The sequence below is a fragment of the Notolabrus celidotus genome, chromosome 17 (assembly GCF_009762535.1).
Source record: "Notolabrus celidotus isolate fNotCel1 chromosome 17, fNotCel1.pri, whole genome shotgun sequence".
Lineage (NCBI taxonomy): Eukaryota > Metazoa > Chordata > Actinopteri > Labriformes > Labridae > Notolabrus > Notolabrus celidotus.
This window is the reverse complement of record NC_048288.1, coordinates 8,612,134-8,636,972: the sequence shown is the minus strand read 5'-3', so window position 1 is coordinate 8,636,972 and position 24,839 is coordinate 8,612,134. Positions and strand designations below refer to the sequence as shown.

Genomic DNA, 24,839 nt, shown 5'->3' with positions numbered 1-24,839 from the left:
TCAGACATACACAAGTTTTTGTTATTATCCCAAAGGACATCAGAGCATTAATAACAGATACTGTCAAACTGCTTAGTTTGTTATTCTGATGCAGTTTAGTTGAGTGAAGCTCATCATAACTAGGCTTCGGTACCAAAAACCGGTTCCATTTCAGAAACGATTCCAAATTTCTCAGATTCTAGGAGTCGATAAGGAACATGCATTTCGGTTCCTCTTTTCGATTCAGGATTAAACCTCAGTAACAACTCTGCAGCCCACAGAAAGTTTTTCTCATCTGCCAGGACCTGCTGTGTCTGTGTAACATTACATCACATGTGACACAGCACGTCAACAAAGTCACGAGTAGAGGATCATGACCGACCAAGCGGCAACCTCCGGCTGCAAGTATAGATGCCAATACGGAAGTGTTAAAAACTGCAGTTCATCGAGTGTCCGCTTGAGGCTGGCAGTAACGGAAACCACATACACACAAATTGAAAATAAACACGTTTACAGCCTGGTACAAAAAACAAGTGTAGTCTGGATAGCTCATTTCTCGATCAGCACACACTGTACGGGGGGTGAATTTTTTCAGAACTCAGCAGTTTAGAAGATGATAAGATTACAGGTTACGAGAGGCACAGCTGACTTCATTGACAGGTGGGAACACTGTTGGATAGGAGGCTCAAAGCCCGCCTCTTTACGTCACAATCGCTCAACAGCAGTTAGGTTTAGGTTCAACATTTCCAATATGGCTGCCACCGACAATTGGCCTCAAAACAGCGCTTCAGAAACAGATGGGTGTCATCATGGATACTATGTCCATGATTTAAACAGTCTATGTGACGGACCGCAACAAAAAATCTGAAGTTTGGCGAAGGAGGAAACACGTCCATTATGACATTTACTTCCACATGGCATGAATTTGAGGGAAACTCTGTCTTCGATGTGCTGCGGTTCCTGTTCATAAAAACGACCCCACCGCAGCTTTAGTAACGTCCCGTCACACTCAGGTACAAAACACAGCTGAGCTCACATATGCGTTTATAACTAAATGAATCATGTCTAACAATATTAAATATATAAACTTGAAACTGTGTTCAAGAAGTGTTCATACAGCATGCACAGATATTTTCTCAGAGCCTGTAACACACATCTTAAACACAAGGTGGCAGTACTGTCTAGGCTGACTGGTGAGATCTTCTACTACTGGATCTATTTTGACAAAACTCAACTTATTACAGTCAGGAAACATGCAACAAAACATCAGAAGTAATCAGATTTCTTCTCTTTAAACATATTTAGTGCCAAGATGGACTAAATCTGACATCTCTTATTGCTCATATTTAAACTGTAACTCCAGATTTAGTGTGCTTCTTCCTTTTCAGTCCTTTGCTGATTGCTTTTGAATCTTAGCAATACCATACTCTCACTTCTTTCCTCCCACAATGCCACTTTAACAAATCATAACAATGTTTTTATTAAACTGAGGTGTAGGGTCAGGAGGAGTTAAGTCAAACCTGAAAGGTTCAAGATTTTGCTCAGCCATAGTCCAGCAGAATGGATATAGAGTATGCTTTCTCCTGCCCAAAATGGTCTTACTATAATATGACTGAATCACACTATAAATATCAGCTACTAATTTAACCTCTCTTAATCCCTCCAAAGGCAGCAACACCCTCCTCCTCAGAAATGATGCACACAGGGGTCATGGATGAGCTAAATAGAAATAACAAACCAAGCTCTAATTTTGTTTTGACTACCAGGAAAATATTGGGTGAGTCAAGCTGGGTTTTGGAGGACTCTTCCTGGCCAGGACGGACTTTAGGGGGGCTGGTTCAGTGTGAGCTCACCTGGGAGGAACGCTGACAAACCACAGGGTCGAGGGTGGACGGTTCCTGTCTGCCCCAACCCCCTTCCCTCTTCCTCTAAGTCAGAGCTTTTCACTTGTTTACTCCACAGGACCACTTTAGTGTTCATGTGTTGGTTGTGCTCTGTCAGAAACACTCTATAAAATGACAAATTTAAGTGAAGACCTTGCATCGGAGAGGAAATGAGTCACTGTAATTTAGTTACCACACAGACTTCAGCTTTGACTCTGGGTAGCTTACCTCTGGAAGCAAAAGGAGGATATTGCACCACCAACACCTATAGGAAAGACATGATTAGGAGGATAATAAAATGACTTCATCCTTTACATTTCACATGATAGATGCTCCTCCCTCTCCCTCACCGCTGTATATTTTCTTTGGTTGGTGAACTAATGCGATGTAAACCTGCCAGCAGGACTTTTATTGGGAGAAGATGCATGTGTCCATGGCTGGCGTCCTCCCTCTCTGTCTTGCTTTGCTTTTGTTGAGCCACTCATACTTTTGGCTGTGACTCACTGCCTGCAGCACTGCCAGGGAGCAGTCACAAGCCATTGGGATGAAACGTGTTGAGTAAAGCATTACCACTCTCTTTCTCTCCAGGAGAAAACAAGCAGAGAGAAGTCTGGCGTTGACAACCTCTCGGTAATTTCCACTTCTGGCACTGAGAGCTTTAATTCGCAGTAATCTCTCACTGTGATCTCGCTGTTAATGCACCTCCAAAAGAGGCTGGAGAGCGCGGTGAGAATTGGAGGAACTAATAGCAAATCAAAAATGATGGTACGTGACAGTGCAAGACAAAGATCAGGAGCAGCAGAGGCCTTCGTTTCTGCTTAGCCAAGGTCAGAAAAAGAAATTATGGAGTGCATCTTGCAGCACTCACATTCAAAAAGTGTCTACATAAACAACTTTGACCCCTGACCTCTCTTTCACCGTCACTAGCTTTCCACCAAATCTTATCTTTTTGTTTTCCATCACCACATCCTGTAACAGCCGGTCAGAAGGGGGGCACTCCTGGCGTACGCCATCCCCACAATTTGTACAGACACAATAAACCCGGAGAGGCAGGCTGTTTTTCATTAGGACTTCAAAGTCCATATAAACCATGATTAATGAAGTCTTGAGATGTTGTATGTCTTTAATTATTATGACTTGACTTGCTGCACCAGTGCCGCAGATGCATTAAGCAATGTTGGCGATCTGTACACATCTGCCTGGCTGCGTTTTTTGACATGGCAGCTTCGCCTCATTCTCAGAGAATTCCCCCGATGTGGAGGAAGGCGGGAGGGAGGGGGAGTGATGGGAGCTCCCTCTTTCTTGCAATGGCACAGGAGTTTCTTTAATCACTGTACATGCACACTTACAAATGAGTTTGGGCAGTGACAGATTGGAGAGCAGGCTGTGGATAATTACATGCAGCGGGCTGGTGTGTGTGATCAGAGCGTGGCATTGCGTTACTCAGAGGGCTCTGTAAATAAAGTCCTCCTGCAGAGAATGAGGATTTAGTTCAGGGCATTATCCTGGGTACAATAACCTTTGCATTGTTACGATGAGGACTCCTGATCTAGAGTAGTGATTGGTGTAGAATGGACAGAAATGAAACACCAAAGTCAATCTAGGCTTGAGCAGAACATTTTGTAGATGAGGTCAGTTGTTACCATAAAACTAACATGAGGCACCAATTACCCACAACAAGTAGTCAACTCTACAGACAATCTACTTTGGGTATTCTTTGGGACTTCAAATTGATCTTGTATTCAATGCATTTAACCACCATTGACCAGAACTGTCTCTTTAAAAAATGTGAGTGTTGATATTGTGTTAAAAATGAGCACAAGGTAATACTGTGTACCAAGTTGGTTCATAGTAGGGGGCGGTAGTGGTTCTTTATGCTGTTTGCTGTAAAACAGAGGACAGACGAAGAAGAAGCAACAGAAGCCAAAGAAGAAGACTCAGCTAGCCAGCTAGCCTATACCACAGTTTGTGGCTTCTACTGCAGTGCAAATCATGTTGGAGGAGATGACAAATTAAATCAAGGTACTCTGCAGGAAATGCAGAAACAACAGAGACTGCAAAAGGGAGAAAGTAAAACATGGACAGTAAAAGAGCTATCGATGTACATTAAGCCAAAGATATCAGAGTGGTCAGCTGTTTGTGGTCTCAAACACAAACTCTCTGTCCCTGTTCCTGCACCAGTTCTTGATTTTAATTTAGTTGGCATGTTGTTGTCAGATGTTGGACCTTGTGGATGTTACCAGTTTATCTGCTAATCTTTTTACCATTCTTTATTGGTGTACTTATTTTTGGGGCATTTTTTTGCATAATATAAACTCTCTTTTCACCTCTCTGTGTTCACGTTCAGAGTATTTGCCAAAGAAGAGAAGAACAGTAAACATGAAGATTCATCCGACAGATAAAGATGTTTCTTTTTCAATAAATATTGAGACAATATTGTTATCATACATTTTCTGGGCTATGATAATCATGAGGGGAAATTCTGATATCATGGCAGCCCTAATATGTGATATAGGGGCAAACGAAACCATCAGCAACAAGATCCTTTTTATTTTGTTATTTTACTGCCTGAAACTGCTGCTGGGGGTTATGTGCAGAAAAAATGATTAAAAGCATGTACAGAGAAGTTTTCTGCCCTTTTCAAAGATGCATAGGGAGTGAAACTTTTGACTGTTCAAAGAGCAGGACAAGTTTTTTTAAGAAAAAAATCTTTCATTTCAATGAGGCAAAATATGAATGACAGATACATGACCATCCATCCAGCAACATGTAATACTCTTGTAACAGCACATAGCTCTGTGTTTGGGGCAAACTTTTTATGCCATGCACAATACCTGTGTGATGAGAACAGGTAACTGAGCCAGCGACTTCAGCAACATTTGTACTGCCCTTAAACACCAACTTTTGAATATTTCCTCCTTGGAGCTGCCTGACATTCACACTGTCTCGTTCAGCTGCCATTCGGGTGGCTGGTGTTCGGAATTTTAACGATACTTGTTGAGGAAGGAAAGAGCACGAGTTAATCACATCCTGCTTCCACATTTTCCCAGCCTGTCAATGGATTCTGCTTCCAGCTTACCCTTTGATTTAATACCCTGATTGTTTGACATACACTGTAAATGATTATTTTATTGGCCAGCTTGACTCATAAACACTTCGTCATGGCTAAGCTAATGTAAAAACAAATGCTAAAAGAAAGAGAAGCTGTAAGTCATTTTGTTTTGAGTTCTGATGAGTGACATATAAAAAGGACTTCAAAGAATTGTGGGAGTAATCAAAGTGAGCGTGCTCTGGATTCTGCGTCATGTCCAGACTATGAGACGCAGAAACAAAGAGCTGAGGAGGAAGCTCATTTGTATAATCCTCATTTAGAACAGACGGTTTATGTTTCACAGTCATGGACGGAGAGCACTAACATAATAGTGCTACGCATCCTAGCCCTCACACACAGTCTGCTTCACACAGACGTGCTCACAGATAGAAAACAGAAGCCATGTTTGTGTTGGGCACGCTCCCACTGCACACGAGATGATGGATTATAGACTGTGCTTGTTTATTTATGCTGCGCTGAGTAGAGGAATATGGGTAAAGACCTTGTGAATACAGCGTATCTATAGTAAATACAATCAGCTCTGAAATAAGATTGCATATTATGAATGAGAAATGGCTTCACACACACACATGAAAAAGCAATGGGCTGCAATCAAACGCACCCACACAGTCTTCTCTTTTTTTCAGGGGAAGCTTGTCTTGATTAACCTGGCAGGGGGAACCTGACATGTTTTTCCTTTGACGTCATGGCCCGTTCTCTGAGTGGCTCAGTGGAAGCCATCAATTCTAGTTTGTCTGCAGTTTGTCTGTTTGAATTTTTTGCTAATCTGTATTATTCACTGATGTCCTGTTGGTCTTTCACAGGAAGTGCTGAGTGAAGACTTTTGCGGTGATTTCCACTCGGATCATACATCAAGCTTTCCTTTTCTTTAAACAAAATTTGCATGTCCCTGTAGTGTGCCTGTAAGACTGAGAGCTTCTCTTATTCTGAAGGGAACATGGTTTATTTCACCATAGTTTATCAGCTGACAATCTTCTGATAAGAGCAGGAGAAGAGCTGGATTATCAACACCATCCATGAAAACAGTGAGGAGCGGCACAAAGCGTCTGTGAGTGTGAGGGACAAACGGTTTTCTCTCACACAGCTCCTCTCTGAGCTGCGTTCAGCACAGCTTATCACCCCCTTGATAATTTTCTGTTTCTACCACTATCAGAAGGCCCATACATCTTGAGTGGAGGAAAAGATGCTATGCCTGATTATAACAAGAGGTCAGGCCTTTGATGCTGGTACGCTGAAATTTGTTATATGTTAAGCCAGTGCTAATGTGATTATGGACATTGATCCATTAAATCTACTGTAAAAATGCAGCCTGCACTAGTTTTGAACTTGATACTGAGGAGAAATATGAGAGGCACTGTGAAACATTAAAGACGCTTTGATGTAATATTTAACCCATCTGCAGAGAACGGGGGAAATGTCCGTAAAACGCATTTTGGGCCGGAGTAAGAGGGACAGGCCGGTGTGAGAAATGGGATGTGTGATTTTCTTCACAGTCTCTTGCAGTGTCGGTGCAGCGTGGGCATGAAAAGGGGCAACTGCTTGTCACGATTACCCCAGAGGACGTTTTATCTGGGCAATAAAATCAGGGTCTGTGTGGCTGGAGTACAATGTGGAACTCCCCCGCCTCCCAGAACCAATCTGAGTCTCAGACTGTCACCTCACTCCTCACTTCAGCCTTGGAAAACAAGGAGTGTACCCAAAGTTTGACTTTGAAGAGCAGTGTAGCTCAGATCAAAGTGTTTTGAGGTTTTACACTTATTTGAAAATTGCACAACATTAAAAGGTCCTAACAGCTGATCAGTTTGACATAGAGATACAACAAAAGATTGAAAAAAATATGCAACACTACAGACAAAGATAGTTTTAATCACACGCTACTTCCATCTTCTACAAACATTAGATTTATTTCAATTTTCCTATGCATGCCTGTCTACTGTCAGTATTCATACTTCGATATATATAATCAATTTGTTGATAAGTGAACATATTAAAATGTCTTTGATGGAGCTTAACATCGTCAAAACAAATGTATAGGCAACAAAAAGGCTCAGCTACTGAGATCTGTTTTGCTAGTCAGCTTAAGCAGGACTTTGATCTGCTGATGCATACTTTGCTTTATGAGTCATATGATTCTGTATATTCCTGCATGGATGCCTTTATTAAAAAAAATGTATATGTGTTTTTTAGTTTCATGTCCCCGACATGCTTCTTGTATTTTTACTTTTTCTTAATGCTGCTTCTTGATTTTCTTGCATGTTTCATGTATTTTATGTCTGCAGCTACCTGCCAAGTATTTCTAATACTGTTATGTGATTTTGTTATTTAGTTTCTATTAATGTTTAGTTGCAAGGTCTAACTTGTACTCTTCTTATTATACTTTCATCTCCCACTTTGTTTTTGTCTTGTTTTGTTCTTCTTAGGGAAGATGGAAAACAGATGGAATCTAGCCTTTTGGCTAACTCTGAGACATTTACAAGAATGTTAATTAATATGCATTGTCCCTGTAAATGAAAAATAAAATAAATAAATACATATTTTTATAATGTAAAGCTCCTGTAAGGAACTTTCAATTTGTGTAACTTTTGGCGCCTCCTACGAACAAAGTGGTCTTTGTAGATTTTGTCCTGTAGACGTGTTATCAGTGTTTTGTGACATAACAAGTCATCTTGCTGCCTTTTAACAATTTAACACTTTAACATATAACTTATCGTGAATCTTTGCCTTAGAACGTCACAGACAGCATCAGGTCTGACACCTACACCCCGCCAGTGCTTTCAGATATTAATAACAACTATCTACAAATATTCACTCTTCTTTTTAATAGACTTGATGTGTTTTTAGATCATGAAGAGACATTAATATGAATTTAAATCTGTTTTACATCCAGCTAAATCTCCACACAGGAGCTTTAAAGCAAATGCACAAATAAAATGCATCATTGTTTTGCCTTATGTACTGTATGTCTGCTTACTGTTTACTGTTTGGCTTTATTGGTATCACTCTAACCCATACTTTAAAAATGAGAACTATTTAACAAATTATTCTAGCATGAAGCTCTACAGCTACCAGTCTGGGCATATGATTATATATATGACACAATAATAAAATAAAAAACTTCAAACTTAACCCTAGACTAAATTTGCTAGCATGACGCTATACAGCAACCAGCCTGTATAACTAATTAGTTTTAATGTCCTCAGGGAAAAATCTAAACTTTGATTTAATTTTTGTTAAGATGATCTTAAGGAAGCTTAACAACATCTTATCAAATCCTTGAAGCATAAAGCTAATGCTACCAAAGTTATAGCTTACTATAGTCAGTCAGTTAGCTTGAGCAGACTAAGTCACTCAAAGTAATTTCTAATTACAGATAACAGTGACATCAGAGAAAAATCAGAATCAAAATGTATCATAGCTAAGACAAGCATTGACTAATCCACCTAGCCTAATTTGATGTAGCTTTGTTGCCTGAGTTAATTAGGTGTTTTGTGTATGTGTATGTTTCCATAAACATAAAGCACAACGATAGCTTCTAGAGCAAGCGGCAACATCCGGTCTAAAAATATGAGTCCAATGCAGAAGTGCTAAAAACTGCAGTTCATCGAGAATCCGCTTGAGGCTGGCTCCGGATGTACCGGAAGTCACATAGGAAAAAGCTGATCTTTACAGCAGAAATAAACATGTTTACAGCCTGGTACAAAAGACGAGTGTAGTCTGGGTAGCTCATTTCTCGATTGGCTCACACTGTACAGGGGCAATTTCCAAGATATCTAGATTACGAGTCTTCCAATGAGAGGCACAGCTGACTGCAAGAACACTGTAGCTGTTGGCTAGGAGGCTCAAAGCCCGCCTCTTTACGTCACGACAGAAGCATTATGGCTCCCGCCGACGATTGGCCTCAAAACAGCGCTTCAGAAACAGATGGGTGATGTCACGGATAATACGTCCATATTTTGTACAGTCTATGTTCTAAAGTCAATAGCTGCAACCAAACACATATGATTCGTTGCACGTGAGCTCAAACGAGATGGTGGACTCTGAAACTGCAGAGTATTACACTATTAAATAAATGTGTTTGGTTTCAGCTGAGTGGTAAAAGAGCTATAAAAACAAACTCATTTAAACTTTGAATTATCTTTGAGATGTTGGTGATTATGTTTGAGTAACGTGATGCCAGTGATGCTAGCTAGTTAGTCAGCTAGCTACCCATTGCTAGGTGACAGGGGAAGCGCATTGTAATAGCATAAATGCAGGAACAGTTGGTGACGTAACAGGGAATCCTCCCTTAACCAGAAAGTCTCAATGCAGTTCAGCCTCACCGGTCTACACCTGGAATGGGACACAGCTGATCTTATCAAACCAGAGTGTAGTTATTTCACATGTTTGCAACAATTCAAAGCCAGAATGCTAATGCACTACGTAGCAAGAGTGCACCACAGTTTGACATTTTCCTGTGGCTCCATTTTGAAGTCGAGTGACATCAGATTCACAACAATTATAAAGTTTTATAACAAACAATTTTAAGCTGTAAAGATATTCCATAAGTTTGATTCTGGAGTCAGTTTTTATAAAACATTACATATTATGCCTCCACTTGGAGTAAAGACTGAACACTAAGGTCAGCATCTTATTCAGCTCACATCCCGAGGATCCGGAGTGTAGCTAAGGACTTCATCTCTTCACCAGACCCAGAGGAAATGACTTAATTTGATTGTGGTTTCTCAATAATGTCTAAAAGGGTATCCCACTTTTTTCAAAGTCTTTCTCTTTTAAAGTAATTTGTTCGTTACATTGGATCTGATAGCATGCTCAATGAGACCACCACTAATTCACTGTATGATGTAGTCTTTAGATTTATCTGATTGTATGTGAGAGCCATGAGTAGTCTGTATAATGTTGCAGAAGTGATGCCATACTGTGTGTGATTACATATTTGGTGATTGATTGAAAGTCAACCTGGACTCAGGTGATTTACTGTCATCGGAAAGTATTTGCCATCAAGGGAATTCTTGCCATGACGGTGTCCAAACTGTCCAATCATTTTGCACATTCACCGTGACAGATATTACATTCTTCCTCCGATCTGGAGGAAGGAAACCCAGACCTAGACTGAGATGGATGCTGATGTCTGTCCTCGTTCATTTAGGTGTCAAAAAGCTGTCAGTATGGCGTCTCTTTGGGATGTCCACAGTGCACGGCCTTTTCACTCCGGCCGGTAATGCAACAAAGGTGTGGTGACTGAGTAATCTCTTTAAACAGGCTCCTTGGCGAAACCTTGGGTTCACTCCTGGGCCCCAGAGCCTCTACCAGAGGAAACTGCACCCCCCTCAGATCCCGACTCAGATAAAGCACACTGATGACATCACCGTCTCCCTTGTGTTTTTTTCTTTAAAGAAACATCCCAGTGGTCTTACCTTATTAGCATGTGCAGTGTAGCGGGCAGCGGGAATAACAACATGCTCCCCCTCTCTCACACCATCTCAACTATTTGGGTTTGAACCACAAAGCCTCAGGCGGCGGCCAAGCTAAACAACCGTCAGAGGGAAGATGGTCAAAGCATCACAATTAGGGGCGGTTTATTTTCTCTTCTGCCCATGCCAGAAGGATAGCAGACTGTAATTTGCACCAAAGATGCTTGAGAGTTGATGCAGTTGGAGGATTCTTTGGAAAGTTCGTGAAGCTTTCGAATAGAGGAGCGTGGTCAGAGGTGATGCTGGCTGAAAGTTGACCAGCAAAGTGGAAATGATGCAAATTGTCTTGAGTGGGTTTATGTGCAGTTCAAGGGAAATACAGAAGTGCAAAGAATGAATGAATGAAGTGCTTCTCTCTTAAGCGGGCAACAGGGAACTCCCACAAACACTCCCCTGCGTCCTGATATTAACAAATGACTCTGAGCTCCAACTTTGACTTATGATTATTATTGATCATTTTATGAAGCATGTAAAGCTATAGTATACTTAACGCCACCCGAGGGTCCTGTCCAGGCCAGGCTCAACCACATATACCCAGAGAGGGCTTTGAGTTCAGGCAGGCACATGTGGGATTTCTCCCATACACACTCACTCACTCACACACACACACACACACACACACACACACACACACACACACACACACAGTAACACCACGATTATAAAGCTCTGTTCAGGGCTCTTGGCTTGTGTACAGTATGTTGCTTATAAAGCCTTGTGCTGCTTTCTTGACCCACAGGGTGAAGTGAGGCTGTCAGGGAAAAATAAAGGTTTAGTTTCAAACTTGTGGTTCACGAGAGAGCTCTGAAAGGACCTTTTAGATTCATTATGTCAAGTTAGAGATCGTCTTACTCTGTGCTTGTCGTGTTTTTTCCTGTTGTTCCACAAACACAGAGACAAATCACACTCCAAACTTTTGATGACTGGAGACTGAAGCTTGCAGACTAGATAGAAAAAAAATATCAGTCTTCATTATGTCAATTTCTATTGCACATACAGTAGATAAATGAAGCAGGGCACTATTTTATCATGCATATCTTAATAATTTGCCATGAAGATAGACTTCCAGTTCTCCAAAGTAGTCCAAAAGAAATCAAGCTTTCTCGAAAGGGTCACAAAAAGGCACATTTCTGCAGGCAACATTAAGTTTCACTACATTTTTTACTGAATGTCAATCTTTCTTCAATCCTATAAAATCATGAAGTGTAAGTGACTCCACTGTGTGCAAGAGGAAAATGTTTTTAAAAGTTATATGGTGGCAGTTGCATCTGTTGAATCATGCTAACTCTTAATACTGAGTTGTTTTATGTGTCACTTTATCCAAAGGACGACTGCCTCTTCTGTGTGTCTCTGTCTGGTATCTGGCCAGTAGATGGTGGTATAAATACATGGAAGTAGCACCCACCTCTGCGGTCTCAGGGCCCGGCCTTCCCGTCACTGTCTGCCCGTGTGTGAGCAGAGGCCAGCGGTCACACGGACACCTGATCCGCCTCCTCATCAGCACTCCGGGCTAATTAACCGAGCGGACAGCTCATCGCCCCGTCACATAGAAGAGGAGCTTCGTGTGTTTTAGATTTTAATGAAGACATTTTAATGTTTTAAAAGATAAGCCTGAAACTCAAATTATGTGTGAATAAATACCCAACATGCACGGTCCCATTATTTTTTATTTTAGAACAAGAAACCGGAAGTACAAAAATGTCACCTTTTAAATATTGCTGCCCAGAAACTGACTGAAATTAAACATTTAACAGATAATTTAACAGTATTGGTGAAGATTATCCAAATCAAAATTACTTAAGTACAATAAATACTTCTTTATGTAGTATATTGATTAAAGTAGGGTTTAGGTATATATATTTTACATAGCAACAATTAATTGTAATGCTACAATATAAAGTAAAAATGTACACACTTTTTTTTCTTGTTGTTGCATATTTAATTCAGAAAAATCACAAAATATAAAACAAAATATAAAACAAACTCCGTTTCAATTTGTAATAAAATAATGTTTTTATGAGTTAGGCTATTTCCTCTTTTTTAATGAAAATAAAAATTGTTTTGATAAATGCAATTTAACATCTTTTCATGTGATAAAATGTGAAGTATTAAGCATATTTGTCTCAGTGTCACCTCAATTTGTAGCAACACGTGTTTTTATTATTTTCATCAATTAATAATAACACTGTGGACATGTCAGAGTCCCTGAATAATTTATCACATTTTTATCCATCGATCCATTGAACAAAAAATAAAAGTGATCCATGTGCAGCATTAATATGGCATACAGTAAATGTCTCACTCGCAGCAGTGAGGGATCGATAATCTCAGCGGTTTGGGACAGCGGGGTAAAGTCACGTGACGGCAGATTCTGTGAGTGAGAGCAGCAGGACAGGGCCAACCTTGACACTGAAAGGACTATTGAGTTTCAAGACAGCGAGAAGTTCAGGTTTCGTATGTAAAAAAATGAAGTGCTTACAATTAATGAAGCAAGAACATTACAGCTGGTTACTAAATGTCAAATAAAAATCAAAGCTTTGGGCTACATATATGTTTCTAAATTTAATTTTGCACTAGAATACATAAACATTTAAAGGAGTGAGCATTACCTTTTTACCATTAATACATTTCCACCTTTTAAATTATTAAAATTAGTTCAAAATGGTGCTTGAATTTAGAATATTCTCAAAATTTGAGCATTTAGAAGCTTTTAACTTTTAAATGAATCACAAAATTTAAAACCAACTTTTCACTTTTGATTCTGGTCTGCTACCTAAGCTGCCCTTCTTTCAATAACGTTCCCACCTGTCCTGAGAAGTGATAAAGCTCCACATCTCGCTCGCATGCTCTGCCAGGAAGTGACGGCCTAGTGCTCCTACTTAATGATTTCCACAGGATAGGCTGTGCATGACAGACGCCAGAGAATCAGCCCTCATCACACTCAAACACTCTCACACACACACACACACACACACACACACACACACACACACACACACACACACACACACACACATGGACAAATACTATCTATCAGAGGGATACTGCACTTGGTCCAGCGCGTCTCGGTCTTGCCTGTGTTTGTATAAGCTTGATTTTCACAACTGGAAAGTAATAGCCATCTGCCTGCACAGCCTGGAGGGGTATCATATGAGAGCAGGTAACCGACGGCTATTAAAATCACACATACTTGGACCTTAGCTACTTGCTCCCTCACACACAAACACACACACACACACACACACACACACACACCTACACACACACCTACACACACACACACACACACACACACATACACACACACACACACACACACACACACACACACACACACACATACACGGCAAGTTGCTGCAAGAGAGTCAAAGAGAAGAGGGGAGCAAACAGGATGAAATATAGTGAAACACTGAAACTGTAATCACACACCAGGCAGAGAGACATTGATGATGGTTATAATTTAAAAGTGTAATATTTGATAAACCCACCGTATATGAGGTTTGCTTCTGGTATAAGAAGAGGAAGATGTAAAGGTATGATGGTGGAGGATATAGAAAAACAGTCTGGAGAGTTATTTTTTATAGAAATATATCAAAAAGCTAATGCAGTCCTGAAGACGGAGACACGCAGAAGACTCAGATGGCTGTTCAACGATGAGTCTGGTTCTGCTCGAGGTTTCTGCTTGTAAAAAGAAAACAATGCTGGCTCATTGTCATGTCTCTAAATGACCTGCTCTAAAGTACCATGATGTAGCTTTAGTTGCCATCGGGCGCTATCATCATAAAACTGGCTGATTGACTGAGGAACACAGAAAGCCATACCGGCCAACATAAATCAAAGACAGGCTCATGACCAGACCGACAGGTGAGTGGACTCACTCGGGTCTAGGTTAGCTCTACTCCCAGGCCTCATCTCCCCAGGTACTGTGAGAAGACAAATCCACTCCCACCCCCTCGGCCTCTGCTCAAAGGGCGTGTGCGACCCCGTGATGACATATGACCTCTTCAATGGCCCTCCTGAGCCGCATCTGTCATTTCCCACAATCCCTGCTCCCATTTTCATCTCAGGGTAAGCTGGAAATTACAGGAAAAGAACAGTGGAAGCTTCCTCTTGCCACCTAACTATGTACAATCTGAGTCCAGTCAAACTTACACCGTGAGTTTAACCGTGTTTGAAGTGTTTGAGTTTGCAACATGTAGGATAGATGAAATTGTTGTTTTGCATTTAATTTCTACGACAGGGTTTGCTCCTAAAATTGGAGAATAACTGCAAAACAATCATTTGTCCTTTTCTTTATTCAGTATTTCACTTCTGTTGGCGAGAAAAAGAAACTTTCCCAAAGGTACAACTAATTGAAAAAAAAATAGCTGCACATTTTAACATCTCATTTATTCAGAGGACATAAGGAGCGCTCATTTATTCCCCCGGCTATCTGTAATGGTCTAATTACCCTCTAAAAGCTTCTCCATTGGCGTCTGTGTAATGAGGCCCCTGTAGACTACAGGTTGACATAAGACTGCCTTCAGCTCACCCCCGCTGCACCTCCACCCCTCCCTGCTCTCGCTCCATCCGTTCTCAAGGGCCTAAAAAGCGGTCCAAGCAGCGGCAGCGGTCCATCTGTACAGGACGGGGGCGAGCCCAGACGGAAGCCATTGAGGTGGAACGTACAGGAGAGCTCCTGACAAGATAAAGATATCAGGAGCAGACAAGGGCAAAGGAACATATTGATGGAGAGGGCCTCTCTCAGGGCCTGCTGACACCAGATACCTGCTATTTAAAACAGTGGTTTCGCTTGCTCATGGATTTGTCCATGCTAAAGTGCCATAACCTCACTGGGAGGGCCGTGAACTCTCTATCTCTCTTCCCGTCCACCCCTCCTTCCCTCCTCGTCCTCTCCACATTAACCCTCTTTTACACAGTGTCATGCAGGCAAACACAGTCACCCCTATAACCGCTAATGCCGCCGACATAAGGCTCCATCTTTGGCCTCCAATGAAACTAGAATATGTGTTACGCACTTCCAAACTGGATCACATGAAAAAGTCTTCCTCTGACTCCTCCTCACGTCTTGATGCAGACTTAACCATTAGTGTTGCTCGGGTCTTTCAGTGCGACTGGGGCCCCATGCAGCTCGGCCTCATCTGGCTGAGGGCCAATGCCCCTCTGAGGACGGATGCTGGGATCCAGTCTAGCCATTGGCCATGCATTGTGTGGAGTCGAGTGACAGTGAGTCCTGGGCAACAGCTGAAAGACGCTGGCAGTCCCCCCTATGGGGGAGGGTTAATGTGGCTCTGAGCTCTGCCTAAAGCTCACCAAAGTGGAAACAGTAACACAGAAGAGTGGCTGTTGTCTTAGCAGAAGTTTAGGTTTTTACGTCTTATAGTCAGGTTTTACATTCCAGAAAACAAATGTACTGGGCTGACTGAAAAATGTTTATCTTTCTCTTTTTAATTTCTAAACTGCAAAGAGTAGAAATACCAAATAACGTCTCTGCAGGGAAAGACCAAGAATCATTCTGAAATTATAATATTTGATACATAATTGTTATTTTTTACCCAAAAGTGGTGGTAAGTGTTTTTTTTTTCTACATCTAACTCATCCTCCAAGCACCAAACTGATCCTCTTTTCCTGTGAATAAATACGCATGTCTTGATAATGCACGACTGCATTTTCTGATCCTGAGACTTGACATCAATTTCCACAGAGTTAACTTTTTCTGTGTTTAGCTGAATGTCATTGAACTGAGCGTTATGTCTTTACTGTCTTTGGCAATCTTTGCCTCTCGCCTTCACTTCAAACATTAAAACAAATGAACTTAGACTCACTTTTGGTTTATCTTCTTACTTAGGTGCCGATGACTTTCTTAATTTATATTTAAAGCAGTGCGGGCACAACTTTTCCTGGAGCTACGTTCTGTCCCTGCCCACGAGCCCCTCCTCCTCAGACCAAGATGTGTGTATAAATGTATTTTTTATAGGATGACTTAAGTTTCAACTGGATATAAGTGCTGCAAACGACTGGTCTATAATCATTACTTTACATGATACAGCAAAATTCAGTTTTCATAAACCATTTGTATGGTGTTCTACTAACTACTTCAATTCAACACGTTTAGATGGGCAGGTTTGATTACTTGAAGGCCTCTGGGATTAAAAGACATTTCTATTTCTATCATAAAATTTGTATCACCTTTTAAATAGATGCATGTAGTTGAAATTAAGTAAGTTTGAGTTAATAATAAACAGGTTTTGTTGTTTAAAATGTGTGTTTAATCATTTTAAATAATTATCTTGTATTAAACTCTCCTAATTCAATGATAAGTCTACCAAACTGACTTCTTCCCCTCACCCGGCCCATTAACCCTCTCAATCCATCTACAGTACGTTGGCTCCCCTTCCCAGTGACCAGCCCCTCCCATGTCCCAAAGCCCATTATAGCCCCCCAGTGCCCCCCTCCTCCAGCCACCAGCTCTCCTGTCACATACCCCTGCCTCTGCCTTGTCACACCCCTGCACTGATGGATGGTTGGGGTCAGTGGTTCAGCTGTGGAGTTCAAGCCTGCGGGCTCCATGGACCCCCCCCTCCTCCACCACCACCACCACCTCCATCCCACTCCACCTTTTACTACTCCTGCCCCCCCCGCCCTCTCGGATGAAAACAATGTCAAAAACCCAAAGCTGGGCGCTCAGCTGAGAAAACTCATAACTCTCCCCTCAGCGCCCAGCGTCCCCAACACTCACTGTTAACACTTTCATTCCTCGCTGGGCCCTCAAATAGAGCCGGCTTACTGGGGCCACATAAATCACCAGGAGGGGTCAGGTCGGGCCTGGAGTCAGGCCTCACCTTATGTTGAATGGGTGGAGGCGGGTCACTCACTGTCATTGCATTGTGAGTTATCTCTTTATAATGACGCCTGTTGGCTGTCTGTGAATGTGTGTGAATGGGCACATGTGTTTTACAGTTTTTACATGAACCCTTCAGGTTTTACTTTGGTATCAAAATAAAACAATGTTTGTGCAATTTTCTGTCAAAGTGTCTCTAGCTTACATGATCTGTTTGGTGCTGTTTACTGTCTGATTGCTCAGCCACATTGGTCCTGATCAACCCTGTCCTAAACGCCTCCACAGAGGGGGGTATCTGGAGAGTCTCACGTCCTACATTTGAATCGGTACTGACACACACCCTGCTCTTATGCTAATCACAACGTTTAGGAACCGACAAGGGGGTCGGACCAGGGGCTGGACAGGGGTTTTTGGTGGGAGGCCTGACGAAATCCAGTAGTTCTGAAGCGTGGCAATTATCAGCATTAGCCGGCACCCCCCTCGACCCAAACCGCCAAAGTGGGCGGAAATGGCAGCAATCAGGCCCGATTTCCCTCAAAGATGCTAGACAAGGCTGGACACACACACATCCCAGAGACATGGGCCCTCAGTCACAGAGGGAGAGAAGCACCAGAGCCTCCTGCAGCCCCCCCTGACAGATGGGAGCAGAGCGGAGCGGGGCAGGTCCTGGGGCTGACAGCAATGTTGCCAAAATTGCTCTTGGATTGACTAACAATTAAGATATCAAAAGAGATCACGGCAGCTCACTGACAGCTGCGTCAATTGTTTGCACCTGCTCCTCTGGTGTTCTGCACATGTCTGGCATGGATTAGGCCGACTCGTGCTGGCCACATTTCACCTTTCCACAAGTGATTTACTCCAGAATCATCCTCCTGCCTCGCTGGTTTGTTGAACGTTGCCTGTCAGTGCTCTCCAATTGGGAAGAAGAGGGGAGGGAGGACAGGGGTTTCTAAGTGGCATCATCATCATCGTCATTAGCAGCACTGTCTGTATCTCTCATCTCTTCTGTAGCTGCTGTTAACTGCTCCAGACTCCACCAGACTGTGCATGAGAGAAACTAGAACATGATGCAGCGTCAGCATAAAGTACAATATACCTCATATTTGACAGGTGGCAAAATGAGGCCCTGTTTCTAATTATTTGCTTGAATCTGCTGCTTTTTCAGCACAACCCTAAATTATATTAATGAGCACTAAATTATGGGTAAGACAGAAATAATTTGTTTGGCTTGTCGCTGCCTATTTGTGCCTTTTCCCAATGGGGTCAGGATGGACTTGTACGTAGACTAACGAGCAATGAGGTGATTTTAGAAGACTTTTATGGCTGCAAAATTCCAATGATAGCTCCTCAATTTGGAAAACTCAGGAAGGGCCTCTGTCCACCAACAGCATTTAATGTTTTTGTACTTGCAGTTCCTGATTTCTTAACGAAACCAATGCAGTTCTGTGTTTTTAGCACTAATGTGAAAATGCCTCGGACGTCAGCAGTTTTTTGTTGCTGCACTCACAGCGCTGTCAGATGAAAACTGTAAACCTTTCGGACACCGCCACGCTCATCACTGTCACTGCTCCATCGCTGCTCCATCACTGCTCCATCACTGACCAAGAAAAATCAATCAGGCCACACTTCTTACTGTCTTTCCAGAGAATGGTGTTGAGAACAGCCTCTTCCAGAATCTCCTCTATCATGTTTGCTCAGGGATTTATGTCTTGTGTCAGCAGGTCTTACCAAAGCAGAACATGCACTGATAGTACCGGGTTGCATCGTTACAGCAAGCCCTATTCTGCATAACTGGAAGAGCCCAAACAAACCAGAGTTTAAAGAGTGGTTTAGACTCATGGCAGAAACTTCTGCGTTTGAAAGCATGATTGCCAGACTGACTGCTGAACATGTAAAGCCTTTTTGACTTATACTGGTGTGGTGGTGAAACATCCAAGAGAGGGTACATTGTCTTGATGAGCAGGATTTATCCACCTGAGGTCTGTATGTACTGTCAGGGCATGGGAGTATGTGTGTGTAGATGCAATTACAAATGTTTGAAATATTAGAGTGCCAGGACATATGGTTATGTATTCCTTTATTTCTGGGCTGCCTATTTGGTTTCAGTTTTTCTGTAAATGTATATAGTTTTGGGGTTATTCCATTTAGTTGTTTTTATTTTCTGTCTTAAGCTTTTTATTTCCAGAAATGGTTCGTTCACCACAAAATAAGCTTTATTGTTTAGCAACGGTAAATCCTTTATTATGTATGTGCCATTGTCTGTAATGTGATAAAATACATAAAAACTAAAATAAAAAAAACAAAGAAGCCAGACTTCTGATATTAACATTGTCAACATCAATGGAGGGAGGGTGTTCATGGGAACAATTTTCCGATCTAGAGGTGCAGCAAATGGTACAACACAATTTCAATCATTTCTTTTTACAACTTCTTTGGTAGATTCCCTAAAACAAAAAGCAAATACGAAGCATACAGAGTTTTTGGAAATTACTAGCTGTCCCACAGCACAGACGTGGAAGGGCCGTGAGACAACTTTTGTAACCTAGACATGAAGGCCTGAGCGCATGTGTTTGTGTTTGTCTGATTATAATGTGCACAGTTCAAACAGGGGGACTCTCTCCTGTTATCTCCCCATCAGCTATAGGCTCCATTAAAACTGCCCTCCCCTCAGTGCACAATAACACCAGTATTCTCTGTGTGCTGTCATTGTCCAGGCCTTTTTTACCTGACAGAGCTTCCTCTTTGTGTGTGTATGTGTGTGTGTGTGCCAGTGTGCACTAACAGCATTGCTTATAGACCTGTAGACAAGCCAATTACTTAAGTATGCCCCCAAAAAATAAGAACAGGAAGGAAGGATGTAGAAGTGGCAGCCCGTAAACCCCTCCCTCTACCACCTTATACAACCTTATACACACACACAGACACACACACCCGTTGTTTGGCAGGGCAAGACGAGGCCATTTGTACCCAGTGCCAACCCCTCTGGAGTCGGGCCAGTCCTGCTGGACTCTCTGGATCGTATTCTGGTGAGGGCCGTTGTGGCTGGTTGGTCTCACTGTGTAACTCTAGCTCCGTCGCTGACACAGTACAGGTATGTCCCCTGTGGCCCAGATTACCAGGGGACTGTGTAAACAGCTCTGCTAATCTGAGGAAGTATCCTGTTGGCATATTTGTGAAGCCTGCCTCGGCCACTGGTCAGTTATTTTCTTTGGAAAAGCCATCGTGGGCATCATAAGAGTAGTGGACCAGGGGAAATTCAGAGGGTTCAGAGAAGAAGTTGGTGTAAATTGGTAAATCTGTTTCTGTTTTTGTCCCCTCACAAACACCAAATGTGACAACACAAAACTATTGAAAATGTGCATGAATTCAGATAAGACAAAAAATGCTCTTAAAAAAACACATCTTCCTGAAAGAATCAAAGTATAAAGCAGTCCTTTAAAGGACATTTTTACAGCTGTTTCAGTGCAAAGCAAACTGAATCTTGCAGGACTGTTTATTTATCAATCTGACTTCAAGTAAAATGTTAAAGAAACTATATAAAAAACATCAATCATTGAACTATGCAAATCATCTGAATGTAGAATGTTTTAAAATCTGCTCTCATATCATCTGTAAAGTCGGCTGTTTCACTCTCATCCAAGTTGCCCCAGTTTGTCTGTGGTCGAGTTTGTGTCCTATTCATCCTTGCATGTTTTTATGCAAATTTGGTCATGTTACATCCGTCTGATCGTTGTGTGCACAGAGTTGCAAGAAGTGTTTTTGATATGTAGCATTATGTTCACCTGCACAATCATGTTTCTCTTTCTCCCTGCCTAACAGAGAGAAAGGGGAAAGTGATTGTACAGGCTCTTGTACTGCCAGTTTTGGACTATGGAGACACACTTTACTGCTTCTGTATTGAAACCATTTGATGCCATATATCACAACGCAATTTTTCTTATTACAGGTCACAGATCTCATACTAAACCATTGTGTCTTATATTGCACTGTGGGCTGGTCCTCGTTGGATCATCATAGAAAGCAGTACTCTTGTTTATTTATAGGACACTCAAAGGTAAACTCCCTCCTTGACCAGTCTCCAGTCTCCAAACTCTTCAAGCCATTCAACCAGATCTCAAAACTGGATTACTTTAAAAACACCAAGGTTTAGAACTGAATGAGGAAAGACTGCTTTTAGTATTGCTGCTAAAGAGTTGGTGTTCTAAAATAGTCTAAGCTATAAAGAAAGTAATGACAACTGTTCTAAAATGTGAAAACCTTTAAAATGATTTGGGTCTGCAAGTATGAAAGAAACCATTAAAACGGAGGTCTCTTTTCCAGGGGTGCCCTGCAGCAATACAATAAAAACAAAACAAAAAACACACACACACAAAGAGACCTCGGACTCTGAAATAAAGACTAAATGAATAATCAAAAAATGTGTTACTACCTCATTGATTTGGATCTGTCTTGATGTTGAAAAGAAGAAATGCAATGATAATATTTCAAATGCATTAAAGGTGAGGAACTTTAGGTTTGTGATGATATTGGCGCCCCCTTTTGGACAAGGCTGGTTTGTTCCTGTATGTGTGTATGTGTCGTGTTTTCTAATGAAATTCTCATTCTGTGTTTTTTTTATGTATTACTCATTGAGAGCTTTGAATCACTTCATCTCACACCTACCTCCTTGGAGTATTTTCAGGCATTAGATATAACTATGTTAGAAACGTCAATCTTAATGCTGATGGGCTGGTTTTGCTTTTGTATGTCTGACAGAGGCATGGGTATAAATCTCAGTCTTTTTCATAACCAGATAACAACTCCTCAAAGGAGCTTCAAAGAAAGGTTCCTGTGTTGAAAATATCAAAAGTAGAAAGCTTAGATGCTGTAATGTAAGGGCTAAAGTTAGAATATTAATATCCTAAGGTGCAGATACATGGAAACTCAACTTCAGTCTAAGAATATTGATGCATTAGCACCTATTTTTGTGTGTGTGTGCTAGAAGTGCCCCTGATCTCAACTTCAGAGCCCGCCTCACTGGAGCTAACAGCAGGTTACAAAAGTTGTCCTGCGTCACTTCTGCGTCCCTTAGTGGTGACCATTAAGTGTGTTTTAAAATGCACTGCTTCTTCATATTTGCTTTTAAACGTGCAAACAATGAACAGAATTTGTGCTGTTGCATTAACAGCAGCTCTAGACCCGTAATCTGCACCTTCAAAAAATAAGTTAGTTTCTCCTCCGTGCGGCTGCTGTTCTGGTAAACACAGTTGATATCAGAAGTTCCGCACCTTCTTATTTTTAATTGGTTGGTGATTGGAGAAATGTCATTGACAAGCATTATGGTTTTCCAAAAGTTGAACTATTTTCAAAAAAGCGCTGATCCTGGGGATGTTAGAGCGCTTAGAACTGCATTGGTGCTGCTGGTGAAAAAGTCAAGGCATTGATGGACACAGGCCCTTAATTTTAACCCAACATCAGCTAAATTAAATAGATGTATCCCTAAAAATGTGCTTTATGTCAGTCACAACTCTTTTCTCTGGGCCTGGTTATTACCAAAAGAAGTGATATTTGGATATTAGAGATCAATATTAATAAAGTATTTGTTGTGTATTTGCTGTTTGTGACTCTAGAGCACTCTAACATATTGAGGAAAGGCAAACATAGTCCTTCAAATAACCTCACAGAAAATCTCTGTATCCCCTGCCTTATCTTTTGTCATGGAGAATTTGGGTCCCTGCATCTTTAAGTCACTTTAATCTGCTAACAGCTTGGGCTTGGGCCGCTCGCTCGTTTCTTTGGCACTCTTTCCATTGTCCTATATGTCATCTCCAGGCAGACACTGTTAAGATATTAATGGCTGCATGATGAGATGGCCTCCTTACAAGGCTGCCCTCACTGGATAATTGATCATGTGGTGAAAGACATGATGTGGTTCAGGTTTAGGTCTAGCTACTTTACCGCAGAGCCATCAACTTATTTCTTTGAGGTGACATCCTCAGTCTCAGGTGGATTAATTTATGTCTAGGGAACAAAAGCTGAACTTATAATATTTGATAGAAACAAAGGTAGAGCCTTGCACAAAGGGCAGAGAACAATCCAGCTGTAATTGGCAAAAAGAACGAGGTTACTGGAAATTCTTGAGTAAATAAATCACATTTGAAACTATAATTCTTCGTGTGTAAAACAAACAACCTCAAAACATTCAGAGCGGTTTCTTTGATGGCTTTTCTCTGTAAGTAACTAATCCCAGAGCCAAATGAGAGAAGTAATGAGCATTCTTTTCTGACATGAGTGTGTTTATAGGAGCGCAACTCTAGCATGTAAAGAGAGCACTTTTGTTTTTGGCATAAAGTCATTAAGGATCTCTCGGCCATTTTTTCCTCGAGCTCTCAGCCAAAGAGCGGAGCTTTCTGAATGTCAGTCGATCATCGCTGCAGCTTGACATCCTGACCCGGACGTTTAATTTATTGATCTTCTTTTTATTCGGATGTAAGGACCCTTTGCTCTTTTAAATTAATCCAGGTTAATTTGGCCGGGCCCCCTTATCCCACCCAGCATGAATGGGCCTTCTGTTGTGCAGAGCTGGCCCTGGCCACCCAGTTTTATGGGAATCTGCAGTGAATTAGAAAATCTGTCAATGCGAGAGGAGCTGCACGGCGCGGATATGCCGTGTCACTCCACCTGTAAAAGAACTGCTCTTTGTCTATTATCTCCCAGGCTTACCTGAGGAGAGTTAACCTTGAGGTCAATAACATCTCCATGGTGTTTCATGACTGGCTGGGCCGGGGCCGGGGGGTCTGAGGAGAGCCATTGTTAACACAGGGGCTGCAGACCCACACTTCCTCCCTCCTTGGCTCTCCCAGTCAAATACCTCTGGGAAACAGATCTGTAAAGAGCAGTGACGGGAGCCATAAAGATGTGATCACTTTCACAGGAAAGAGCAGCCACTGTACTAGTTTGTCTTCATTGTGGTTAATATAAACGGCTCATTTCTTTAAATGAAGCTGCAGCGTCCGGGTATGTTCCCCCAGGACGTCAATTCTTGGCACCCTGTAGAACTTTTACCTCCAAACCTTTCAAATTCCCTGTTATAATTACACATAAAATATAACTCTACATTCGTGGACCGCTCTGTACCCAGAAACCAGGGATGTGGAGCTTTTGGCTCGCCCCCTCTCTCTTATTCCCCTTCTTATATGATTCATGCTCTTTTAAAGCATGGTCTTTGGAGTTAAGCATACTGGTATTCAAATCTAAGCATCCCAGATTGGAGTATAATTTGCCTGTGCATATCTGTTGCTCTCTCAGTAATCGTCCACATGGTAGAAATAATCGTAAGATTGTAGGAAAGTTTTAGGCAGTGAGCTGGGTAAATAACTAGCATTTTGTCACAGCAGTGCCGCATTATTTCTCTCAATCCCCTCTCTGTTGTGAGTAACAGGAAAAATATTTGTGTTTACAGTTGCCAGAAATAGAGTTAAGAAGAGCAAGAGGAACAAACTGTACTCTCTGAAAACATGTTTGAAGTTCTTTCATGGCAGCGCGAACAATTAGAGATTGTTGTCTGCAGCAGT

At 41.7% G+C, this 24,839-nt stretch overlaps 1 long non-coding RNA gene across 1 annotated transcript; it reads right to left on the bottom strand.

Annotated features, from left to right (window-relative positions):
* Window positions 1–11,112: 11,112 nt before the first annotated feature.
* On the bottom strand, window positions 11,113–11,981 carry LOC117829287. Its single transcript, XR_004634597.1, has 3 exons — window positions 11,851–11,981; window positions 11,298–11,389; window positions 11,113–11,196 (listed from the first exon to the last, which is right to left on the bottom strand). It is a non-coding gene; the product is annotated as an uncharacterized LOC117829287 (long non-coding RNA).
* Between the last annotated feature and the right edge of the window lie 12,858 nt (window positions 11,982–24,839).